At 36.9% G+C, this 24,208-nt stretch overlaps 1 protein-coding gene across 2 annotated transcripts in view; it reads left to right on the plus strand.

Moving 5' to 3' along the window:
* Positions 1–24,208, plus strand: part of PPP1R1C (protein phosphatase 1 regulatory inhibitor subunit 1C) — a 151,356-nt gene that overhangs the window by 58,267 nt on the left and 68,881 nt on the right. The window lies entirely within an intron of this gene.

The raw sequence follows: 24,208 nt of genomic DNA on the forward strand, positions 1-24,208 counted from the left end.
CAGTGTCCTTGTGATTAAAACTTTTGGGAACCTCAAAAAGATGACTATAAATTGTTTTTCTCTGTTGCTATTCTTTTATAGAACAGAATTAATTTTTCTCCATAAATCATGCTAGAAAAGATAAAAAAGAAAAGCTAGTGGACATACACAAAAGATTTGGGAGAGAATCTCGTTTTGCTGCCAAGGTAGATAACACCATTTATCAGACAGAGTTGGAATATAAAACTAAAAGATATCCTGAGCATTCTTAACAGGGCTGAAGTTACAGCCACCATTTTTTTTTATCAGAAATATTTCAGAATTTGCCATAATCACACTTGAAGGAAATTAGAGTTATAGAGTAATTATAAAATGCCCTACTGTCTACCTACCATGGAAGGTTAGCTTCCCCTTCTACTCTATTCCACTCCCCAGATGTAGACTTTCTCCCAGTTCATAAGATAGAAGTAAAACATTACCTGGCTGGTCATGACATGCCACCCTTGTGGGCCCAGTGAAGATTTATGTTGATGAAAAGATTGACCATAGTATTTTCAATGAGAAACTAGACAAGAAGCAAGATTTGATGATCCTTCACCTTCGTTTTGGAAAGGTAATTTCATTGAATATAGACTTCTGGGTTTAGGACTTTAAATGTTATTCCATTGTCTCCTGGTTTGGATAATCTTATTGGTACTATTGTAGGAAGGGCTGCTGTTGTTTTATTTTAATTGGGTGCTTTTAAGATTTTCTCTTTTGTCTTTGGCCTTCAGGAGATTGTTTTGATAAACCTTTGTGCAAATTTTCTTTTCTCCCATCCTTTACTCCTTTTCTTCCTCATCCTGTTTGGAGTTTAACAGGCTTCTCACATCAGTCATCTGTTGGTTTTTTTGTTTGATTTACTTCTTAGCTATTATTTTTCTATTCTTTCCTGCCTCTATGTTTGAGACTCTAATTATCCTTATTTTATACCTTGTGAATAAGAGACTCAAATGTCTCTTATTCTCAGTTTTATTTTTTCCATTCTGTGTACTTTAGTTTGAATAATTCTACTGACCTTCGTTTTTCATTCACTAACGAATTACATCTCCTGCTATGTATAACATGCCTTTAAAACAATTCATTGTATTAAGTTTAAATCTTATCTGTTGAAGTTCATGAAGTTGTTTTTTTTTCTTAGTTTCTATTTCCTTGTTCAAATCATTTATCTTTGAGTCTATTTTTCTATATTCCCTCGATTTTTAGTAGTTTAGTAATATTATTAATATGCTCTTTGATTGCTAATGTTAATGTCTGAATCGCCTATGGGTCTGCTTCCATTTCCTTTAGTTATCAGTCTTGTCTTTTTGTACCTAGTGATTTTTGTTGAATGTTGGACAATTGTATTTAAGAAAATTTAGAGGTCTCTAAATGTTTACATTTTATAAAAGTGTTTAAAGGTTTATCCTTTCCTGTGCTTAGCAGATATAGTAGGTAACTGATCATTAATTAAGTCATAAATTATACTAGGAGTCCAGATTTCAGTTTTAATATGACTCACTGTACCTAAATTTTGTACCTGTTTCAGACCTTTCAATTAATGATCTGCAGATTTTTGCATTTTTGGAACTTATATTCTTATTTTTACAGATATTTATAATATTTATTCACTTCTTAAAAGTCTTAAGATAGAAACAAATTATATATTTGACACTCATTCAGTCTTTAATTTTATCACTTGAGTCTCAACAACTGCCAAAATCTCTTCTGGGTTCTCTGTTCTCCTGTTGTCCCCTCTGCCTGAGGTCAAATTTGAATTGTGAGCTTCTCATTCTGGAATGTCTCTGATCTCTGCAATTTTCTTTGCTTCTGCAGGTCTTGATGACTTTGACAATTTCTCTTGCTTTTCTAGTTCTGATAAGTGATGTCACTAACCTGCTGCTGGTCCATATTACTTTAAACCAAATCTCAAAATTTAATCCTAAGACAAGTTTTTATTTTTTGTTTTGCTTTTCCTGTTTGTCTTCCTGGTTCTGTGACTCAGTCTTTAACAACTATTCTCTTGCCACAGCACAGGCTCTGAGTAGCTGTGTCCCTGATCTTAGATGTGATTGATTCCATGATCTGCATCATCTATTTATAATGACCTGATATAATGACCTTGTGTATTTTGAAATTCTAATTCTGGTCTTCAGGACTGAGTTATCCCTCCAAACCCCATTCCATCTATGGACTTTGTTTTAATTTGTACTTTTGGATACAAAATTACTGCCTGACAGCCCACTCCACACCTTGCAAGCTTCTGCTTGTGCTGTCTGCTTCTGTTCTGTGTTAGCTCAGAGGCTGCCCTCACCTGGTTCTCTGATTACACTCTAGTAGTAAGTTGTGAAATAACCCCATGGTCCTGCTTAATTATTTGATTCTTCCAGATGTTTGCTAAATTAAATGCTAATCTTGTCTCAGTTGTATCTGCTCATTTATCATCCGTAAACCAATCTTTACACCTTACCAATACAGTGGCAAGTACATCACCTGCATGGCTGAGAAGAAGCTTCAGAAGAAAGACATTTTAAAATACAAGATTTCTTTCCAACTTTATCAATTTTGTGTGCTTTGCTTAAATTTCCTGACAAGCGAGAACACACTAGACTACAATTTCAACCAGATCGTATTACAGCAGATAAATATTTTTTTCTTGGCTGACTTTAAAAAGAAGGGAATCAAAAGAATTCTCTCCAAAAATTTCAAAGACACTTCCTATAGAGAAGGGAATACACAGTGTTGTCAAACAGAAACAAAACCAAAGCAGCTAAGCCTTTCATAATCCAGCAAAACACAAAGGACGGATGTGAAAAGTACCTCGTTTCACCTGAACCCTTGGAGTATCACTGAGGAAGTTGAAGGGGAAGGGATAACACTTGATCAACAGCATTAAAAAAAAAAAAAAAAAAAAAAAAAAAACGGGAAAATATATGCACACGATTGAGGCTTTTATTCTGCACTTAATAGTATTTTCTGTGTAAAATGTATTGATACTACCTCCTGAAGGAAGACAAGTTTAAAAACTGACTAACGTTTAGTCTGTGAAATCATATTGTTTATTCACTGTTTAGTGGTAGATTAAGGGAGATGAAGAAGAAAAGAATCAGACTGGTAATACTCTCTATGCAGCATGAAGATTGCAGTTAAATGCAGTTAAATTCAGTGCAGATTTATCCAAGAGGAAATGGTAATATTCATTGATAATCACACATATGGTAATATTTGTAAGGTTCAGCTATGATTTTTCTTAGAAACTAAATATTGGCCCTACATTCATTGCAGTATTTCCACTGATGAATACACACATACAGAAACAAAACAAAACAAAAAACAAGAAATCATCACCATACTTAGTAAACTTACATGGTCTCATTTTTCATTTGGTGTGAAAGCCTGTGGAATTCTCATGGCTGTACTAGATGAATTTCACTAACTTAGAAAACATTTACATGATCACCATTCTAATTGGGGTGAGATGGAATCTTAGGGTGGTTTTGATTTGCATTTCTCTTATCACTAGAGAAGTTGAACATTTTTTCATGTCTGTTGATTGCTTGTACATCTTCTGTGAAGTGTCTGTTCATTTCCTTAGCCCATTTGTTGATTGGATTATTTGTATTCTTGGTGTAGAGTTTTTTGAGTTCTTTATAGATTCTAGAGATTAGTGCTCTATCTGAAGTATGAGTGGCAAAGATTTTCTCCCACTCTGTAGGCTCTCTCTTCACATTGCTGATAGTTTCCTTTGCTGAGAGAAAGCTTTTTAGTTTGAATCTATCCCAATTATTGATTCTTGCTTTTATTTCTTGTGCTGTGGGAGTCCTGTTAAGGAAGTCTGATCCTGGGCCGACATGTTGAAGATTTGGACCTACTTTTTCTTCTATAAGATGAAGCGTCTCTGGTCTGATTCCGAGGTCCTTGATCCATTTTGAGAATACAAGCAACAATAGGTGTTGGAAAGGATGTGGGGAAAAAGGTACACTCATACATTGCTGGTGGGGTTGCAAATTAGTGCAGCCAATCTGGAAAGCAGTATGGAGATTCCTCAGAAAGCTTGGAATGGAACCACCATTTGAGCCAGCTATCCCACTCCTTGGCCTATACCCAAAGGACTTAAAATCAGCATACTACAAAGATGCAGCCACATCAATGTTCATAGCTGCTCAATTCATAAAAGCCAGATAGTGGAACCAACCTAGATGCCCTTCAATTGATGAATGAATAAAGAAACTGTGAGATATATACACACACACACACACATATATACACACAATGGAATATTACTCAGCCATAAAGAATAATAAAATTATGGCATTTACAGGCAAATGGATGCAGTTGGAGAATATCATGCTAAGTGAGATAAGTCAATCTCAAAAAACCAAAAGAAGAATGATCTCACTGATAAGCAGATGATAACACATAATGGTGGGGGGGAGGCAAGAATGGAGGAAGGAGGGCCTGTATAGAGGGAAAAGAGGGATGGGAGGGGTGGGAGGGGTGGGGGAAGGGAAAAAATAACAAAATGAATCAAACACCATTACCCTATGTAAATGTATGATTACACAAATGGTATGTATGCCTTTACTCCATGTACAAACAGAGAAACACCATGTATCCCAATTGTTTACAATAAAAATAAATTTAAAAAAAGAAAACACTTAGATGATATTTTTTAACCATGAATTTTTCTAGCAGATAGGAATAAATTGTAATAGCAAAATAATGTATTCCCATCCCATGAAAACATTTAAACCATTTGCTTTTTATTATAAAGGTGTATATGAGAAGTTTTAAATTCAATGGGGATTGATGTTTAATATTTTATAAAATCTTTTAAAATTATGCTGATACAATGAAGAATACCATATATCTTTCTTTTATTTTTGAGAAAATTGTGAAGCATCAATTGTAGATTGATAGTTTTTTTTTTTTGTTTTTTTTTTTTTTTTCAGGACAAAAACTATAGTATCTCTAGAAAGTAATGTATATAAAAATGCCATGTGAAAAATATCACAAAGTGTTTATGGATATGACAAAAAACAGCCAACATGTTTTTGACAAATGGAATCAAGCAACATGTGGCCTTTCGTGCCTGGCTTCTTTCACTGAGCACAGTGTTTGCTTAGATTGATGATTGTAAATGATAAACTCGGTAGAACTTACAAAGCATTAAAAGACACTGTAGCTAATAAAAAAATGTTGGCAGTATAAATGAAAATGTTAGCTTTTCTTTTCCATTTGTAGTTCCAGGTAATTTAGGAAATTCATTCGATCTCTTTCCCAGGTTAATTTTAAAGGATCAAATCAAGAAAAATGGTCAGAGAAGAGAAGTATCGATGAAAACAAACCTACAGTCTCTACCATGGAAAGGAAGGAATACTGGAACTCTCAGTTTCTTTCTTCCTGTTAGAGCAGACGTGCTTGGCTGTGTCAGCTGAGTTCAGTTTAGACAATGTCAATGGAGGGAGCGCTCTGACAGGTGGAAAAGTCTGGCCTTCACACACAGTGATGGCTCAATTACGTCCTCTTTCACTGAGTTCTACCCATCTGGTCATGGCTGGCCACACTAACTTCACTGACACACAAACCTGCTGTGTATTCACACCAAGGTTACAGGAGTGGGACCATAGCATCCCCCTGCCTCTCTGCTACTTCAGCCGACCATTTTGTAAATTCAGGGAAAGAAACTACCCACTGCATTTTAGGATTAGTATTTCTGTTTCATCTTCTGGTGTGAAATTAGCTGAAATCACCAAAGACACAATTTTTATTAACATGTTCTGTTACATTCAGTAAAATAAAATAATCATGATTTGTTGACAGATGACTTAAATAAACTGAATTCCTGTCAGCTAATTAGAACAGTTCTCAAATGAGTGGCCTGGGAAGAGGCCAGGTCTGAATTCTAAACAGCATTTTCATAGTAATATTATCCCATTTTTCAAACTCTCTCAAATTTCAGAGTAGGGAGGAAACAGAAGTTATTTTGAAATCATGAAAAACAGGTTTATAATAGAAAACAAAATCCTATGTATTTAACAAAAATCTTTTTTGTGTGTGGATAATCTAATCCATTCAAGACAGATACTTATAAGAAAAACTAATGATTTCATATTTAGACAAGGATAAAAATTAGAACTTTGGAAACAATATCTGCAGTTCCTTCAATCTTTCACTCCATTTTGTGATGTATAATCTAGCTTATGATGAAATAGATGTTCAATTCAGAAGTTAATAAAATGTAAAAACAATTGTTTTATTTCACTTTGTACAGATGGTCTTTACTTATTTTTCTAAATACTCTGGAATGTATAAACATTAGCTTATTTTACTCATCAATGAAATAAAGTAGAACTTGATATTTTCAAATTCCTGAAAATGTTTATATTTTGTCCTTTTATTAATTAAATTTGGAAAACTACTTTTGTTTAGCTCAGTGCCTTTGTCTTCTGGCATTTTTCTCACAAATTTGACTTCATGCTTATGGGAAAATGTGAGATATTTTCCCCTGGTGATTAACTTTCTTTTCTCTCTCTCTCATAACCTGTAAGTTTTTCTTTAAATGAACTGTCCTGAACGTTTATGGTCTAGACATGGAATTGTTTTTATTAACTTCCTGGGTACCTGGTTTTAATTAGAAGATCTGTGTACTTTTTAATTTTGGAAAATGCTCTATCATTCCTTTTATTTCCTCATTCTATACCTGCTCTTTTATTTATTTATTTATTTTTTTACTTTTGATCGATGCTTTTATTTTTTTAACTGACTTTTGCTTTACATGTCTTACGTCTTTGTCATTTTGGATTTGGGTAAATTTCTTATAGTATTTTTAATTTGTTATTTTCCTGTTAAATTATGCCTAATCTAGTTTTTGTTTGATTGTTTTGACTTTCGGTTTAAAAAATAATTAAAGATGCATGGAAAGTTGCAAAGATAGAAATATTTTTCAGTATTTTTCTTCTGGTTAGAGGACTTGCATTGGCCATTCTTTAGGGGAGGTCTGCTAGTGACAAATCTATTTTCTTTTGTCTGAGGATATCTTTATTTCACTGTGATTCCTCGTATAATTTCGCTGGGTGTAGAATTCTACAGTTTTGAAAATACTGTGCAACTTCCCTCAGACCTCATGATTTCAAGTGAGAAATTAGTGTTTTATGAAGTGCTAGGAAAAGCACTTCATGAAACTCATTTTGTTCTTAATAAAGTTCATCCTTACCACTGGATGATTGTGAAGGTGCCACCTTCCCATTTGGATTCTTCCAATACATAGGTCAGCGGGTGGGGGTGTAAGCCCAGGATCCCACTTGGCATCTGTGGGCATCATGACAGTGATACTTCTGGACTTCCCAGCTGGTCTGTGATAATTCCTACGTAGAGTGAAGGGAAAGGGGTGCCTCCCCCCAGTCATGGGAGAATAGGCTTTCTTCAGAGTTTCCACTTCTTCTGTCTTCTTTTTACTGTTTCCAGAGTCCAGCTTCTTCAGCATACTGTCCAGGAGAGAGAAGTCAAAACAAACAAACCAACAATCCAGGGCACTCACTGCTCAGGTTCCAAAGACCCTATTCCCCTCTCTTCTTCTCTCTGCCCTTTAGAGTTTGTCTGTCAGTATATTCATTTATTTCTCAAGATTTGGGGCTATTCTTAGTCCAGCATAAAGTTTTTCAACTTTATTGAGTTTTTTATTTCCATGACTGAATTTTATATTTCTAGCTGTTTTCTTTTGTATCTATCTGCTCTTTCATTTTAGTCTCCTTTCACTTGTATATTTTTCTGTTTCCATATACTTCTATGTTTATTTGTGGGTCCCTCATTTTAAAGGTATTTTCAAATTGCTCTGTAGTTTTCACTTCATCTGGAGAAAATTGGTATAGCTTTTTAGGTAATATTCCTAAGTTTTTTCTTCTCATGTTTTGAAATTTTAATTTTTAATTCATCATGAGTGGGAATTTTTATACTTTTATACTTAACCTTTCCTGTTAATGTCCTGGAGTCTTTGATACTATAGCCTTTAACCTGGAATGAGGATTTTTAAAAAAAATTTGTATTTGTTCGTTTTAGTTAAACATGCAGTAGAAAGTATCTTGACATATCATACATACATGGAGGATAATGTCTTATTTTTGTGGTTGTACATGATGTGAAGTTACACTGGTGGTGCATATCATATATGAACATAGGAAAGTTATTTCTGATTCATTCTACTGTTTTTCTCATTCCTATTGCCTCTCTCTTCTCCCTGCTCTCCCCTGTTGAATTGGGTGAACCTCCACTCCTCACTAACCCCCGCCCCCCGGGGTCTGTTGTGAGTCTGCCTCTGCACACCAGAGAGAACATTCAGCCTTTGGTTTTTTGGGTCTGACTTATTTCACTTAGCACCATAGTCTCCAGTTTGATCCATATACCCACAAACACTATAATTTCATTCTTATTTATGGTTGAGTAATATTCCATTGTGTATACATACAATATTTCTTTATCCATTCATCTATTGAAGGGCACCTAGGTTGGTTCCATAGCTTGGTTATTATGAATTGAGCTGCTATAAACATTGATGCGACCACATATTTATAGTGTGCTGACTTTAAGTCCTTTGGACATAAATCAAGGAGTGGAATAACTGGATCAAATGATGGTTCCATTCCAAGTTTTCTAAGGAATCTCCATACTGCTTTCCAAGTAGTTACACCAATTTGCAATCTCACCAGTAAAGTTTGAGTGAACCTTTTACCTCACATCCTCGCCAATATTTATTGTTCCTTGTATTCTTGATAATTGCCATTCTGACTGGAGTGAGATAGAATCCCACTAATTTGCATTTCTCTAATTGTTAGTGATGTTGAGCACTTTTTCTTATATTTTTTGACTATTTGTATTTCTTCTTCTCTGAAGTATCTGTTCAGTTCCTTTACCCATTTATTGATCGGGTTATTTTTTTGTTGTTGTTAAATTTTTTGAGTTCTTTGTATAATTTGGAAACTAGTGCTCTATTTAAGGTACAGGTGGCAAAGATTTTCTCCCATTCTGTAGACTGTCTTTGCCCTCTTGATTGTTTCCTTTGCTGAGAAAAAGGTTTTTAGTGTGATACCATCCCATTTATTGATTCTTGATTTTACTTCTTATGCTTTTGGAGTCTTGTTGAGGAATTCTGTTCCTAAGCCAACTTGATAGAGATTTGGGCCTACTTTATTTTCTAGTAGGCACAGGGTCTCTGGTCTAATGTTTAGATGCTTAATTCACTTTGAGATGAGTTTTGTGCAGGGCAATAGTAGTCCAATTTCGTTTTGTTACATAAAGATTTCCAGTTTTCCCAGTGTCATTTGTTGAAGAGGCTATCTTTTCTTCAATGTATGTTTTTGGTGCCTTTGTCTAGTATGAGATAACTGTATTTATGTGGTTGTATCTCTGTGTCTTTTATTCTGTATGATTGGTCTTCATGTCTGTTTTGGTGCCAATACTATGCCATTTTTTTTACTATAGCTCTGTAGTATAATTTAAGGTCTGGTATTGTGATGCCTCCTGTTTCACTTTGGTCACTAAGCTTTGCTTTATCTGGTCTGGGCCTCTTATTTTTCCAAATGAATTTCATGACTGCTTTTTCTACTTCTATGAAGAACATCATCAAGACATTAATAGGAATTGCATTTAATCTGTATCGAGCTTTTGGTAGTATCGACATTTTGACAATAGGTATTCTGCCTATCCAAGAACATGGGAGATCTTTCCATCTTCTAAGGTCTTGTTCATTTTCTTTCTTTAGAGTTATGTAGTTTTCATCGTAGAGGTCTTTTCACCTCCTCTGTTAGATTGATGGAACGAGGTCTTACTTAGACTTCATGTACTCCTGTGCCATGGTGATACTAGAAGTAAACAAAAGCAGTCACAAAGTGCATGATAGTTTGCACTAATACTTTGGCTAGCTCCTGTCCCCCAGGGTACACAGGTTGGAGCTTTTTCCTAGTGCAGGTGACAAAGGCCTGGTTTTTGTCCATTTCTTCACATGAAGTCAATCTCCTTACAAATGAGGGGACAGAACTTCCAGTTGCTTTTGCCTGCTTCCAGATCTAAAGTCTCATGGGCTTGTGGTTTCTTACCTGCTTTTTGGATTTTGCTTTTTTTGTGTATATGGTCCTTAGAGATATTTGATTACTTTTGACTGTGGCTTTATCTTTTTAGTCATTTCTTTTTATATTTAACCTGTCATTATTCCTGCATTTGAACAGAGGAATCTAGAGCATCAATTTACAACACTATTTTTATTGGAAGTTCTCCAATTTCCTCCAAACTGATTTACCCCTCATATTTCCAAAATAACTGCTAAAAATAAAGGCTCAAGTGACCCTCTGTTATCTAAATTCATCAGAAGTCTGCATCTTTTGAGTCTATTCTAAGTTTATTGAATCTCTACTTACCAAAGAATTCTGTAGATGGATCAGTGCTCTTCTGCAACCAATAAGTAAATAATTTATTTTCAGGGTTTTAGTTATCATCTGAGGCTGATTTCTATAAAAGAATACATTAAATTTTACTTTACCACTTATTTTTAATTTCTTTTAATTTTTTAAAAATTTCTTTTCCAGTCTCTGGAAATCAGCAGATCAAAGTAACATGTCCTTGCTGTTCTTCTAAAATTCCCTTTTAAGCCAGTAAGGCAATATTTATGAGAATTTCAGTGTCTGTAGTATTGCCTTGGAACTAGTGAAACAATTTTTAAAAGGAGAAGTTATGGATTTTGCTTTAACAAATTTTCAAATCAACTACTAATTCACTAAAAGTATTTATCACATCCTGTAAACCAGTATTTGCCCTCCTACTGGATTTTGAAATAGAAACAGCAAACAGACAGTCTTGTTTCATGAAACATGGGTATTAAGATATATCTATTTGACAAGCTGTAATTGGGTGCCAACTGTGCTCATAGTCTAAGAGCTATGGAAGAGAATCAAACACAGAGGCTTCAGAGATAATTCCCAGATCATACACTAATGGTCATAGTACAGGGTATGAGTTCTATGGGTCAGGCATAGAGAAAGTGCAGTGGTGTTGGGCAGGAAACTGGGAGCAGGAAGGGGGAGCCAGGAATTGGGAAATATTTCCAAAAAGAGATGCCATCTGAACAGAACCTGGAGGGACCACAGTACTGGGTATGAGAAATGCAGCGTTCTGGATATGAGGACAAAGGCAAGGTCGTGGGTATGTATTATCAAATAGATAATAGTAGTATTTTTGTATCACAGGTTTTCCACCTCTCTCTACTTTTAATTAGGAAATAAAGTATTGTCATTATCATTGCACTTATTTGGAAATCATTTGACTCATTTTTCCACTCACACTTTGCTTAAGTCAGCTTTCAGCAACTTCATGCTGAACTTTAAAATCTTTTTTTTAATTAAAAATCATAAATTTACATAGGGCAATGTTGTTTGATTCATTCTGTTATTTTTTCCCTTCCCCCCCACCTCTCCCACCCCTCTTTTCCCTCTATACAGTCCTTCCTTCCTCCATTCTTACCACCCTCCTTATCCCTAACCCTAAACCTAACCCTAACTCTAACGCTAACCCCTCCTACCCCCCATTATATATCCTCACCCACTTATCAGCGAGATCATTCGTCCTTTAGTTTTTTGAGATTGGCTTATCTCACTTAGCATGATATCCTCCCATTTCATCCATTTGCCTGCAAATGCCATAATTTTATCATTCTTCGTGGCAGAGTAATATTCCATTGTATATATATATATGCCACAGTTTCTTTATCCATTCATCAACTGAAGGGCATCTAGGTTGGTTCCACAATCTGGCTATGGTGAATTGAGCAGCTATGAACATTGATGTGGCTGTATCTCTGTAGTATGCTGATTTTAAGTCCTTTGGGTATAGGCCAAGGAGTGGAATAGCTGGGTCAAATGGTGGTTCCATTCCAAGCTTTCTGAGGAATCTCCATACTGCTTTCCAGATTGGCTGCACTAATTTGCAACCCCACCAGCAATGTATGAGTGTACCTTTTTCCCCACATCCTCGCCAACACCTATTGTTGCTTGTGTTCTTGATAATCGCCATTCTAATTGGGGTGAGATGAAATCTTAGGGTGGTTTTGATTTGCATTTCTCTTATTACTAGAGATGTTGAACATTTTTTCGCATGTTTGTTGATTGCTTGTAGATCTTCTTCTGTCAAGTGTCTGTTCATTTCCTTAGCCCATTTGTCGATTGGATTATTTGTATTCTTGGTGTAGAGTTTTTTGAGTTCTTCATAGATTCTGGAGATTAGTGCTCTATCTGAAGTATGAGTGGCAAAGATATTCTCCCACTTTGTAGGCTCTCTCTTCACATTACTGATAGTTTCCTTTGCTGAGAGAAGAGGAGGGAACCCTCCCAAACTCATTCTATGAAGCCAATATCACCCTGATACCTAAACCAGACAGAGACACATCGAGGAAAGAAAATTTCAGACCAATATCAATGAACATCGACGCAAAAATTCTCAACAAAATTTTAGCAAATCGCATCCAAAAATATATTAAAAAGATAGTGCACCACGATCAAATAGGTTTTCTCCCAGGGATGCAAGGTTGGTTCAACATCCGGAAATCAATAAATGTCATTCACCATATCAACAGACTAAAAGTTAAGAATCACATGATTATTTCAATAGATGCAGAAAAAGCATTTGTAAAATACAGCATCCCTTCATGCTCAAAACACTAGAAAAAATCGGGGTAGTGGGAACATTCCTTAACATTGTAAAGGCCATCTGCACTAAGCCCATGGCCAATATCATTCTAAATGGTGAAAAACTGAAAGCATTCCCCCTAAAAACTGGAACAAGGCAGGGATGCCCTCTTTCACCACTTCTATTCAGCACCGTTCTTGAGACTCTAGCCAGAGCAATTAGACAAACCAAAGAAATTAAAGGGATAAAATCTTAATTATAAACTTATTCCTCCCTTTTTCCCTTATCTCTTTCACTGGCCCAATATAACATTTTTTAAATGATATTGTTCTTGTGTCCTTATTTTTGTGTTACATTACCTACTTTCTAATAATGACTCTGGTATTCCTGAAATGATACACAGAATTCTGACAGTCATAACAAAAAAATACATATTCTTGGGATAATTTTTATTTACATTTAGGGATTTTGCATTTTTATTTTTCCTTGTTTTTATTAATAGATTTAGTTATTTAAACAATTTAAGATTTACAGAAAAATGTAACAGGGCATACTGAGTCCCAAATATCCTTCTCTTACACATTGTCCCTATTATCAGCATCTTACATTAGTCATTAAAGTGTCATATTGTTATGATTAAGGACTTATTATTGATTTATGATTATTAATCAAAATCTATCAAGGGTGTTGAGCCCAAGGGCACGTTACCACTGAGTTACATCCCTACCCCTTTTTAACTTTTTTACTTTCAGACAGGATTTCACTAAGTGGCCCAGGCTGACCTTGAGTTTGCATTTCTTTGCCTCAGCCTCAGGAGTAGCTGGGCTTGCAGGTGTGTGCCTCTGTCTGCCTGGCTCAGATTCCCTTAGTCCTTATCTAATGTCCTTTCCTGTTACCCTTCTAGGGCTCCATCTAGTATACTGTCACATTTAGCTATTGTGTCTCCTTAGGCTGCTGTGGAGTAGGATGATTTCTTAGGTTTGTTCTTAATGACCTTGACATTTTGGAGGATTATGGGTCAGGTATTTTGTCCAGTATTCCTTTGTCTGAGGGAAAGATCCTTCTTCATGATTTCACAACAAGGGTTCATGCTATCTCCAGATTTATAATTGGTGGTGTTGACCCTGGTCCCCTGGTGGAATTAATGCTTGCCAAGATTTCTCACTTTACAACGAAGGTTCTTGTTCATGGTTCTCTCTTTCCTTACTGTACTCTTCAGAAGGACATTGCTATATTCAGTCAGTACTTAAAGAGGGGGAAATTGTTCCTATTTTTGTCCAATTTTTTTTTTGTTGTTGTTGTTCCTTGAAACAAGCTCATGAGAAAATGAGGAAGGCAGAGCAAGAGTTCTTGAGCATCCTCTCCCCTGTTTCACATAGGAGGAACACCCTGAAATTCAAAAAGATTAGGAGACTTGTGTGTGGTCATGACATATGAGTAGAAGACCATGTTAGAAATTATATATGCTCTCCTGTGCATACAATTTTTTTCTGCCGACCTCAACCCTGGCTCTCCAGCTGTTCCTTATTTTTAGATCTCTTTATATTCTGCCCCTTTCTTGTTTTTTGCAGTTCTCTCTCTTTTGTATTCAGAAACTTAAAAAATAATTGTCCTTGTTCTTCCCTGTTTCCTACTCCTAAATTTCATTTACATAGTTGTTACTAAATTTTTTGTTATACGTAGTTTTCAAAAGTCTGATCAGATCTCATTGATGTTTCTAGAACATCAGATGATTGGTGCATGCAGTTTATGTGTGTTTCCATATAGATCCTGAATTTGTTCTGTTCCTTTCACGAATTTAAATACCTCAAGAGTTTCTAACTAATCATCACCCAAAACATTCTGGAACATCCATAACCCTATTTCCATCTTCAATGATGGTATATTCCTTCAAAATGTCATTTTATTTATTTATTTATTTTTTTCAGTCCAAGTCCTTTTTATATTTTTTTTAAGTTTTTTTTTTTTTATTGTAAACAAATGGGATACATGTTGTTTGTCTGTTTGCACAAGGGTTAAAGGCATACCATTTGCATAATCATAAATTTACATATGGTAATGTTATTTGATTCATTTTATTATTTTTTCCCTTCCCCCTACCCCTCCCACCCTTCTTTCCCTCTAAACAGTCCTTTCTTCCTCCATTCGTGCCCCCCTCCCTAACCCTAACCCTAACCCTAACACTAACTCCTCCCACCTTCCCCCTTATGTGTCATCATCCACTTATCAGCGAGATCATTTGTCCTTTAGTTTTTTGAGATTGGCTTATCTCACTTAGCATGATGGTCTCCAATTTCATCCATTTGCCTGCAAATGCCATAATTTTATTGTTCTTTATGGCAGAGTAATATTCCATTATATATATATACCACAGTTTCTTTATCCACTCATCAATTGAAGGACATCTAGGTTGGTTCCACAATCTGGCTATTGTGAATTGAGCAGTTATGAACATTGATGTGGCTGTATCTCTGTAGTGTGCTGATTTTAAGTCCTTTGGGTATAGACCAAGGAGTGGGATAGCTGGGTCAAATGGTGGTTCCATTCCAAGTTTTCTAAGGAATCTCCACACTGCTTTCCAGAGTGGCTGCACTAATTTGCAGCCCCACCAGCAATGAATGAGTGAACCTTTTTCCCCACATCCTCACCAACACCTATTGTTGCTTGTGTTCTTGATAATCGCCATTCTAATTGGGGTGAGATGAAATCTTAGGGTGGTTTTGATTTGCATTTCTCTTATTACTAGAGATGTTGAACAGTTTTTCATATATCTGTTGATTGCTTGTAGATCTTCTTCTGTGAAGTGTCTGTTCATTTCCTTAGCCCATTTGTCGATTGGATTATTTGTATTCTTGGTGTAGAGTTTTTTGAGTTCTTTATAGATTCTGGAGATTAGTGCTCTATCTGAAGTATGATTGGCAAAGATATTCTTCCACTCTGTAGGCTCTCTCTTCGCATTGCTGATAGTTTCCTTTGCTGAGAGAAAGCTTTTTAGTTTGAATCTATCCCAGTTATTGATTCTTGCTTTTATTTCTTGTGCTATGGGAATCCTGTTGAGGAAGCCTGGTCCTAGGCGGACATGTTGAAGATCTGGACCTACTTTTTCTTCTATAAGATGCAGGGTCTCTGGTCTGATTCCAAGGTCCTTAATCCATTTTGAGTTGAGTTTTGTGCAGGATGAGAGATATGGGTTTAGTTTCATTCTGTTGCATATGGATTTCCAATTCTCCCAGCACCATTTGTTGAAGAGGCTATCTTTTCTCCATTGCATATTTTTGGCATCTTTGTCTAGTATTAGAAAGTTGTATTTATTTGGGTTTGTGTCCATGTCCTCTATTCTGTACCATTGATCTACCTGTCTATTTTGGTACCAACACCATGCCGTCTTCGTTACTATTGCTTTGTAATAAAGTTGAAGTTCGGGTATTGTGATACCACCTGCTTCATTTTTCCTGCAAAGGATTGCTTTAGCTATTCTGGGTTTCTTATTCTTCCAGATGAATTTCATGATTGCTTGCTCTATTTCTGTAAGGTACATCATTGGGATTTTAATTGGAATTGCATTGAATCTGTACAGCACTTTTGGTAGTGTGGCCATTTTGACAAAATTAATTCTGCTTATCCAAGAACATGGGAGACCTTTCCATCTTCTAAGCTTTTCTTTAATTTCTTTCTTTAGTGTTCTGTAGTTCTCATTGTAGAGGTCTTTCACCTCTTTTGTGAGATTGATTCCCAAGTATTTTATTTTTTTCAATGCTATCATGAATGGGGTAGTTTTTATAATTTCTCTTTCTGAGGATTCATCACTTATGTATAAAAAATGCATTGGATTTATGAGCATTGATCTTGTAACCTGCTACTTTACTGAATTCACTTATGAGTTCTAAACGTTTTCTGTTGAAATTTCCTGGTTCCCTTAGTATATAATCATATCATCAGCAAATATGGATAGTTTGAGTTCTTCTTTTCCTATTCCTATCTCTTTAATTTCTTTGGTTTGTCTAATTGCTCTGGCTACCGTTTCAAGGACAAAATTGAATACAAGTGGTGAAAGAGGGCATCCCTGCCTTGTTCCAGTTTTTAGGGGGAATGCTTTCAGTTTTTCACCATTTAGAATGATATTGGCCATGGGCTTAGCATAGATGGTCTTTATAATGTTAAGGGATATTCCCCCATCCCTATTTTTTCTAGTGTTTTGAGCATGAAGGGGTACTGTATTTTATCAAATGCTTTTTCTGCATCTATTGAAATAATCATGTGAATCTTGACTTTAAGTCTCTTGATATGGTGAATTACATTTATTGATTTCCGGATGTTGAACCAACCTTGCATCCCTGGGATGAAACCCACTTGATCGTGGTGCACTATCTTTTTAATATATTTTTGTATGCGATTTGCTAAAATTTTGTTGAGAATTTTTGCGTCAATGTTCATTAATGATATTGGTCTGAAATTTTCTTTCCTCTGTCTGGTTTGGGTATCAGGGTAATATTGACTTCATAGAATGAGTTTGGGAGGGTTCCCTCCTCTTCTATTTCATGGAATACTTTGAGAAGTATTGGAATGAGCTCTTCTTTAAAGGTTTTGTAGAACTAGGCTGAGAACCCATCTGGTCCTGGACTTTTCTTTGTTGGTAGGCTTTTGATGACCTCTTCTACTTCATTACTTGAAATTGGTCTATTTAAATTATGTATGTCCTCCTCGTTCAGTTTAGGCAATTCATATGTCTCTAGAAACCTGTTGATGTCTTCGAAATTTTCTATTTTGTTGGAATATAGATTTTCAAAATAGCTTCTAATTATGTTTTGTATTTCAATCCTGTCTGTTGTAATATTTCCTTGTTCATTCCGAATTTTAGAGATTTGGGTTTTCTCTCGTCTTCTCTTTGTTAGAGTGGCTAAGGGTTTATCAATTTTGTTTATTTTTTCGAAGAACCAACTATTTATTTTGTCAATTTTTTGTATTGTTTCTTTTGTTTCGATTTCGTTGATTTCAGCTCTGAGTTTAACTATTTCCTGTCTTCTACTACTTTTGGTGTTGGTCTGTTCTTCTTTTTCTAGGGCTTTGAGCTGTAGTGTTAGGTCATTTATTTGTTGATTTTTACTTCTTTTATCGAATGCAATCCATGAAATAAATTTTCCTCTAAGTACTGCTTTCACAGTGTTGCAAAGATTTTGATATGATGTTTCTTTGTTCTCATTTACCTCTAAGAATTTTTTAATTTCCTTCCTAATATCTTCTGTTATCCATTCATCATGTAATAGCATATTGTTTAATCTCCAGGTGTTGGAGTAGCTTCTGTTTTTTACTCTTTCATTTATTTCTAATTTCAATCCATTATGATCAGATAGAATACAAGGTAGTGTCTCTATCTTCTTGTATTTGCTTACATTACCTTTGTGGCATAATATATGGTCTATTTTAGAGAAGGATCCATGTGCTGCTGAGAAGAAAGTGTATTCGCTCTTGGTTGGATGGTATATTCTATAAATGTCCGTTAAGTCTAAATTATTGATTGTGTTATTGAGATCTATGGTTTCTTTGTTCAATTTTTGTCTGGAAGATCTGTCCAGTGGTGAGAGAGGCGTGTTAAAATCACCTAGTATTATTGTGTTATGGTCTATTTGGTTTCTGAAATTGAGAAGGATTTGTTTGACATACATGGATGAGCCACTGTTTGGGGCATAGATATTTATGATTGTTATGTCTTGCTGATTTATGGTTCCCTTAAGCAATACGTAATGCCCTTCTTTGTCACTTCTGACTAACTTTGACTTGAAGTCCACATTATCTGAAATGAGGATGGATACTCCAGCTTTTTTGCTGAGTCCATGTGCATGGTATGTTTTTCCCCATCCTTTCACCTTTAGTCTATGGTTATCTTTTTCTATGAGGTGAGTCTCTTGCAGGCAACATATTGTTGCATCTTTCTTTTTGATCCAATCTGCCAGTCTATGTCTTTTGATTGATGAGTTCAGGCCATTAACATTCAGGGTTATTATTGAGATATGATTTGTATTCCCGGTCATTTGGCTCATTTTATTTATTTATTTTGACATGACTTGGTTTGTCCTTTATTTGACAATTCCTTTAGGATAATTCCTCCCATTGCTGTTTTGCTTCTTTGTTTTTCATCTCTTCCTCATGGAATATTTTGCTGAGAATGTTCTGTAATGCTGGCTTTCTTTTTGTAAATTCAATTAGCTTTTGTTTATCATGGAAGGATTTTATTTCATCATCAAATTTGAAGGTAAGTTTTGCTGGGTATAAGATTCTTGGTTGGCATCCATTTTCTTTCAGGGCTTGAAAAATGTTGTTCCAGGCCCTTCTAGCTTTTAGGGTCTGGATTGAAAAATCTGCTGATATCTGTATTGGTTTCCCCCTGAATGTAATTTGATTCTTTTCTCTTGCAGCCTTTAAAATTCTGTCTTTATTTTGTATGTTAGGTATTTTCATTATAATGTGCCTTGGTGTCGGTCTGTTGTAATTTTGTATATTTGGAGTCCTATAAGCCTCTTGTACTTGATCTTCCATTTCATTCTTCAGATTTGGGAAATTTTCTGATATTATTTCATTGAATAGATTGTTCATTCCTTTGGTCTGTTTCTCTAAGCCTTCCTCAATCCCAATAATTCTTAAATTTGGCCTTTTCATGATATCCCATAGTTCTTGTAGATTTCGTTCATGATTTCTTACCATCTTCTCTATTTGGTCCACTTTGTTTTCAAGGTTAAATATTTTGTCTTCAATATCTGAGGTTCTGTCTTCCAGGTGTTCTATCCTATTGGTTATGCTTTCTATGGAGTTCTTAATTTGGTTTATTGTTTCTTTCATTTCAAGGATTTCTGTTTGGTTTTTTTTCATTATCTCTAACTCTTTATTGAAATGATCTTTTGCTTCCTGTATTTGCTCTTTTAACTGTCGATTGGTGCGATCATTCAATGCCTGCATTTGCTCTTGCATCTCGTCATTTGCTTCCCTGATCATTTTAATTATGTACATTCTGAACTCCCTTTCTGTCATTTCTTCTGCCATTCTGTCATTGGGTTTTATTGATGTAACATCTAGATTTGTTTGCAGCATTTTCTTTCCTTGTTTTCTCATATTGTTCAGGTATCAGTGGACTGCTGAGATATTGAAGATTTCCTCTATTGACTTATAATGTCCATGAAGACTTCTAGTATATCCCCTCTTAGCCTTCAGTAGCCTGAAGTCTTGGAGGAAGTTGATAATGCGGTGCTCCACAAGGAAGCTGCCTCTCTAGGGGTGGTGGCCTTCCGGCGGGGTATATTCCCTGCTAGTGGGCAGAGGTATCTTCACTTGCTGACGAATGGTCATCCAAAGGGGAAGTAGGATGTGGGCTGATGCAAGGCCAGTTTGGGCCTGTGTCTCTGGTTTTACAGTCCTTGTGGGAGAACCTCACCCGGCAGGGAAGACTCACCTGGTGGGGAGGTCTTGCTGGTCAGTTCCCCTCCTAGAGGTTCCGTTCAATTCGCAACTACCGCCTGAGGTGGCAGCCTTCTTCTGCAATGTTCCCAGGGACCTGGACCTACCTCCTGGGCCTGGAAGCCTCGCCCTTAGCAGACGAATCTCCTTATGCTGCCTCTCCTCAGAGAAGCTGCCTGCAGTCCTGGAGCCTTCGCTCCACCCCTCAGTTTGTCTGTGTGGCTCTTCCACCAAGAAGCTGCCTAGGTCATGGGACCCTGCTCTGCACCTAATCGCCTGGCTATGCGGTCCCTCCTCTGAGCAGCCACCTGGAGCCCCTTACAGTCGCTCCAAGTCCCAGTGACCCGCCACATGCCTCTTCCTCTGGCAGCCGCCTGGTGTTCTGTGCGGTTGCTCTAAGTCCAAGTGATCCACCGTGCACCTCCTTCTCTTCCAGGCAGTCACCCAGAGATCTGGTGCATTCCTCACGAGTCCCAGGAACTCACTGTGCACCTCCTCGTCCCGACTGCCACCCGTAGCCCTGGTGCAGTCACTCTGAGCCCAAGCACCCTGCCGCGCTCCTCCTCCTCTTCCAGGCAACCCCCCTGTGTTCAGGAGCGTTTGCTCTGAGTCCAAACCACTCACCATGCTGCTCCTCCAGATAGCCGCCTGGAGCCCTGGTGCAGCTGCTCCAAGTCCAAGCGACGTGCTGAGCCTGTGCTTCTCCTTCTCCTCTGGGCAGCCCCCGGTGTTCAGGAGTGGTCACTTTCAGTCCAAACTGCTCACCGCTCACCCCCTCCTTTGGGCAGCCTCCCAGAGCCCGGGTGGGTTGCTCCGAGTCCAAGCGCTGTGCTGAGCGGCCTCCTCTCCGCTGATCCCAGTTGTCCGCGTTCACTGCTCCAGCGGGGGGAGGGGTGTCTTCATCGGGCAAATCTACTTCACAAAGTTCCCTGCCCCATCCGGGATGCCTCCCCAATGGGAGAGACTCACCCAGCTGCTTTGAGTTGGTCCCAAGTCTCTCTATATCTCCTCTTCTTGAGTCCTGAGTCCTGGAGCAACATGAAACGCAGCCACCCTCTAGTCCGCCATCTTGAATCTCCCAAAATGTCATTTTAGATGACTGACATTTTTCTCCCAACACAAGGAATTTCTTTCAGAACAAATTCCTCTTGAAAGAGGAACAATGTAAATATGATAAAGCTGAAGTAGGTACAACAGACTCTTTCAGATTTGTAGTTTTTAATTATGGCTAATCAACTAACCATTCTTTCATGAGTTAATAAACTAATTTTGTTCAACTCTACTCCAAAACAGTATTATTTTTCTATTTTAATGAAAAAGTTAAATAGTATTTGAATACTTGGATCCTTTCTTATATTTCATGAGGAATCCAGCATTCCTGGACACTTTTTCGGTTGGCTATGGAGTTGTGATTTGAGGCCCTGGAAACATTCCAAACACCATTTTGATGTTGTAGTGCAGAGTTTGTGAGATTTGCATGTGCTCTTATGAGTCTTCTTTTTTGTTGACAACATTCATAGTACAAATTAGAGAGAACACTGTGTTTATGTCTACGTGTCATCGCAGTAAGTGTGCCCTATGAGCAGGTAGTATGTGTGTTTATGTGAGGTGGCCAGCAGTCAGAAAGACTAACCATCCAATTTAATAGCAATCTGGTAAAGGAAGGATAAATACACTTAAAACAACAGATTTCAAAGAAAATTATGATGTACCTTTGGCTTTAGTTATATTTTTATCTAAGTCAGTTTGACTTGAAAGTCATTTAATGTTTTTTCCTTTCTTTTTTTGTTGGGGAGGTTATACCAGGGATTCAATCAGGGGCACTTGCCCCACTCCCTAGCCCTATTTTGTATGTTATTTAGAGACAGGGTCTCACTGAGTCTCTAAGCACCTAGCTTTTGCTGAGGCAGGCTCTGAACTCATGATCCTTCTTTCTCAGCCTCCCAAGCCACTGGGATTACAGTCTTGCGCTACCATGCCCCACAAGAGTCATTTAATTTTTAATCTTCAATTTCAAGATAAGAATACAGAGTTGTTTTCTTAGTCCTTGTTTTCATGACATAATTAGTTGATTTGTGTCAAAAAAAATAAAAATAACAACCCTCTTTTGTTGTATTAAGCAGTCAGTGAAGTTCTTCTAATTGTGCTGGAAAGACACTATTCTATGTGTGCTAGAGTCAGAAAGTTGAAAAAAGGAAAAGCTGAATGACTGGACCTGATTTTATTACTAAAACATTTGATCAGAGGTCTTTTGAAATTTGAAGACCCCTGAAGCATAAACCAAATACTAGGAAACCACATTGGCATTTAACAATCCAATTGATCCCAATGCAGGCATTGTTACAAAGGATCACATTGATATTTAATTAAATGTGATAACAAAATTTCTCACACTGATATAACTGTTCAATGTGCATAACTATCTCATAATGAATCACTAGCTATTTACAGTGATTCCATCAATTATGTTCTGTCCTAAATCAATAGTTTTCTGTCTGCCCTTCCCTATATAAAGGTGGTAAAATTCATTAGAAGTTTCCGTAATTTAAAAATCTAGTAACCAAGGTATCAGATTAGAATAAGCAGTATTTCCATAGTAGCTGTTTGGACATTTTTGTCCCTTTGTACATGAAGACAAACTTTATACGTGGTTTGATTTATATAAAATTGTTACTACATGCAGGCAGTTTTAGTCAGATTTTCATCCCTGTGATCAAAAGACTTGACAAGAAAAATGTGGAGGAAGAAAAGTTTATTTGGGGCTCATGATTTCAGAAGTCTCAGTACATAGATGGTGACTCCACAGCTCTGGGCTTCAGGTGAGGCAGGATATCATGGTAGAAGGTCATGGAGTAGGAAAGCAGATCACAACATGGCCACCAGGAAGCAGAGAGAGCTCCGCTCACCAGTAACAAGATATAAACCCCAAAGGCATGTCCCCAGTGACCCACCTCTAGCCACTCTCTACCTGCCTGTAGTTACTGCCCAGTTAATCCATATCCATGGATTAATGCACTGATTAGGTTAAAACTCTCATAACCAAATTATTTTACCTCCAAACTTTCTTACATCATCTTACTTGTTAACTTTTGGGGGACACCTCATGTTTAAATCATAACACATGTGTGTGTGCATGTGTATGTGTGTGTGTGTGTGTGTGTGTGTATACATACACACATATGTACATATGTGTACAGTGTTTTAAGTTATAGGGTAATACATCCTCATTATAAAAAGAAAACCAAATAATACAAATATAGACCAAGCAGAAATGTGTTGTCATTCAGAAGTAACTATAGGTAGCAAGCATATAGGTATCCGTGAATGTATATGCATGTCCTCATGTAATTTATTATACTTCATAAAATAACAAACACAGAGCATATAGTTTTGAAATAATTTCACCTATATAGTGTATATTTTATGTGAACTTATGTATATATACATATATATATTTGTATAATTATCTTTAAATAAAATTCACTGATGCACACCTTATAAAACCAGCTTTGGAACTGACCTAATGATCAGGAAAGTGTAACAGGGTCAAGAAGCCAAGCAGAGTAGATGAGGAGGAAAGAAAGAAGCCCAGCCCAGAACTTTCTCGCTCTGTAGAAGCGTGCATGGGAGTACCTCTTCCTCCCACTCCCTTTTCTCATAACCATTTATACCAACTGTGCAGAATTTGCCTGGGCACTGTCATAAGAGATGTTTGACAAAGTAACTGAATCTTTCCAGGGGCAATAAAAGGGAAGGCTCTGCCTTCCTTGCGATTATGGTGATTGGGTTGAGTGGGAAAGAAGGTTTGTTCTTGCTGGTGGCAACCTTGAAGAAACTTGACAGAGAGTACAGTTAATACACAGTGGTGGCAGCAGCAAAATCAAGAAGAGGTTGCTTGTGCCTTGACGCTATCAGGTTGATGATACCAGTGGTTGTTCCTAAGAGTTATTTCACTGGATCTCTTTCTGGACTGCTGAAAGATGGCAAGACTGAATGTCAAGGGAAAAGCCGTTTCTTTGCCTTTTTGTAAACTCTGGGAGAAGGTTATCTCAGAAGGAAACCACCTAACCCTGTCCTCTGCTTCTCAGCTGTAAGT

This window comes from Sciurus vulgaris, assembly GCF_902686455.1.
Source record: "Sciurus vulgaris genome assembly, chromosome: 3".
NCBI lineage: Eukaryota > Metazoa > Chordata > Mammalia > Rodentia > Sciuridae > Sciurus > Sciurus vulgaris.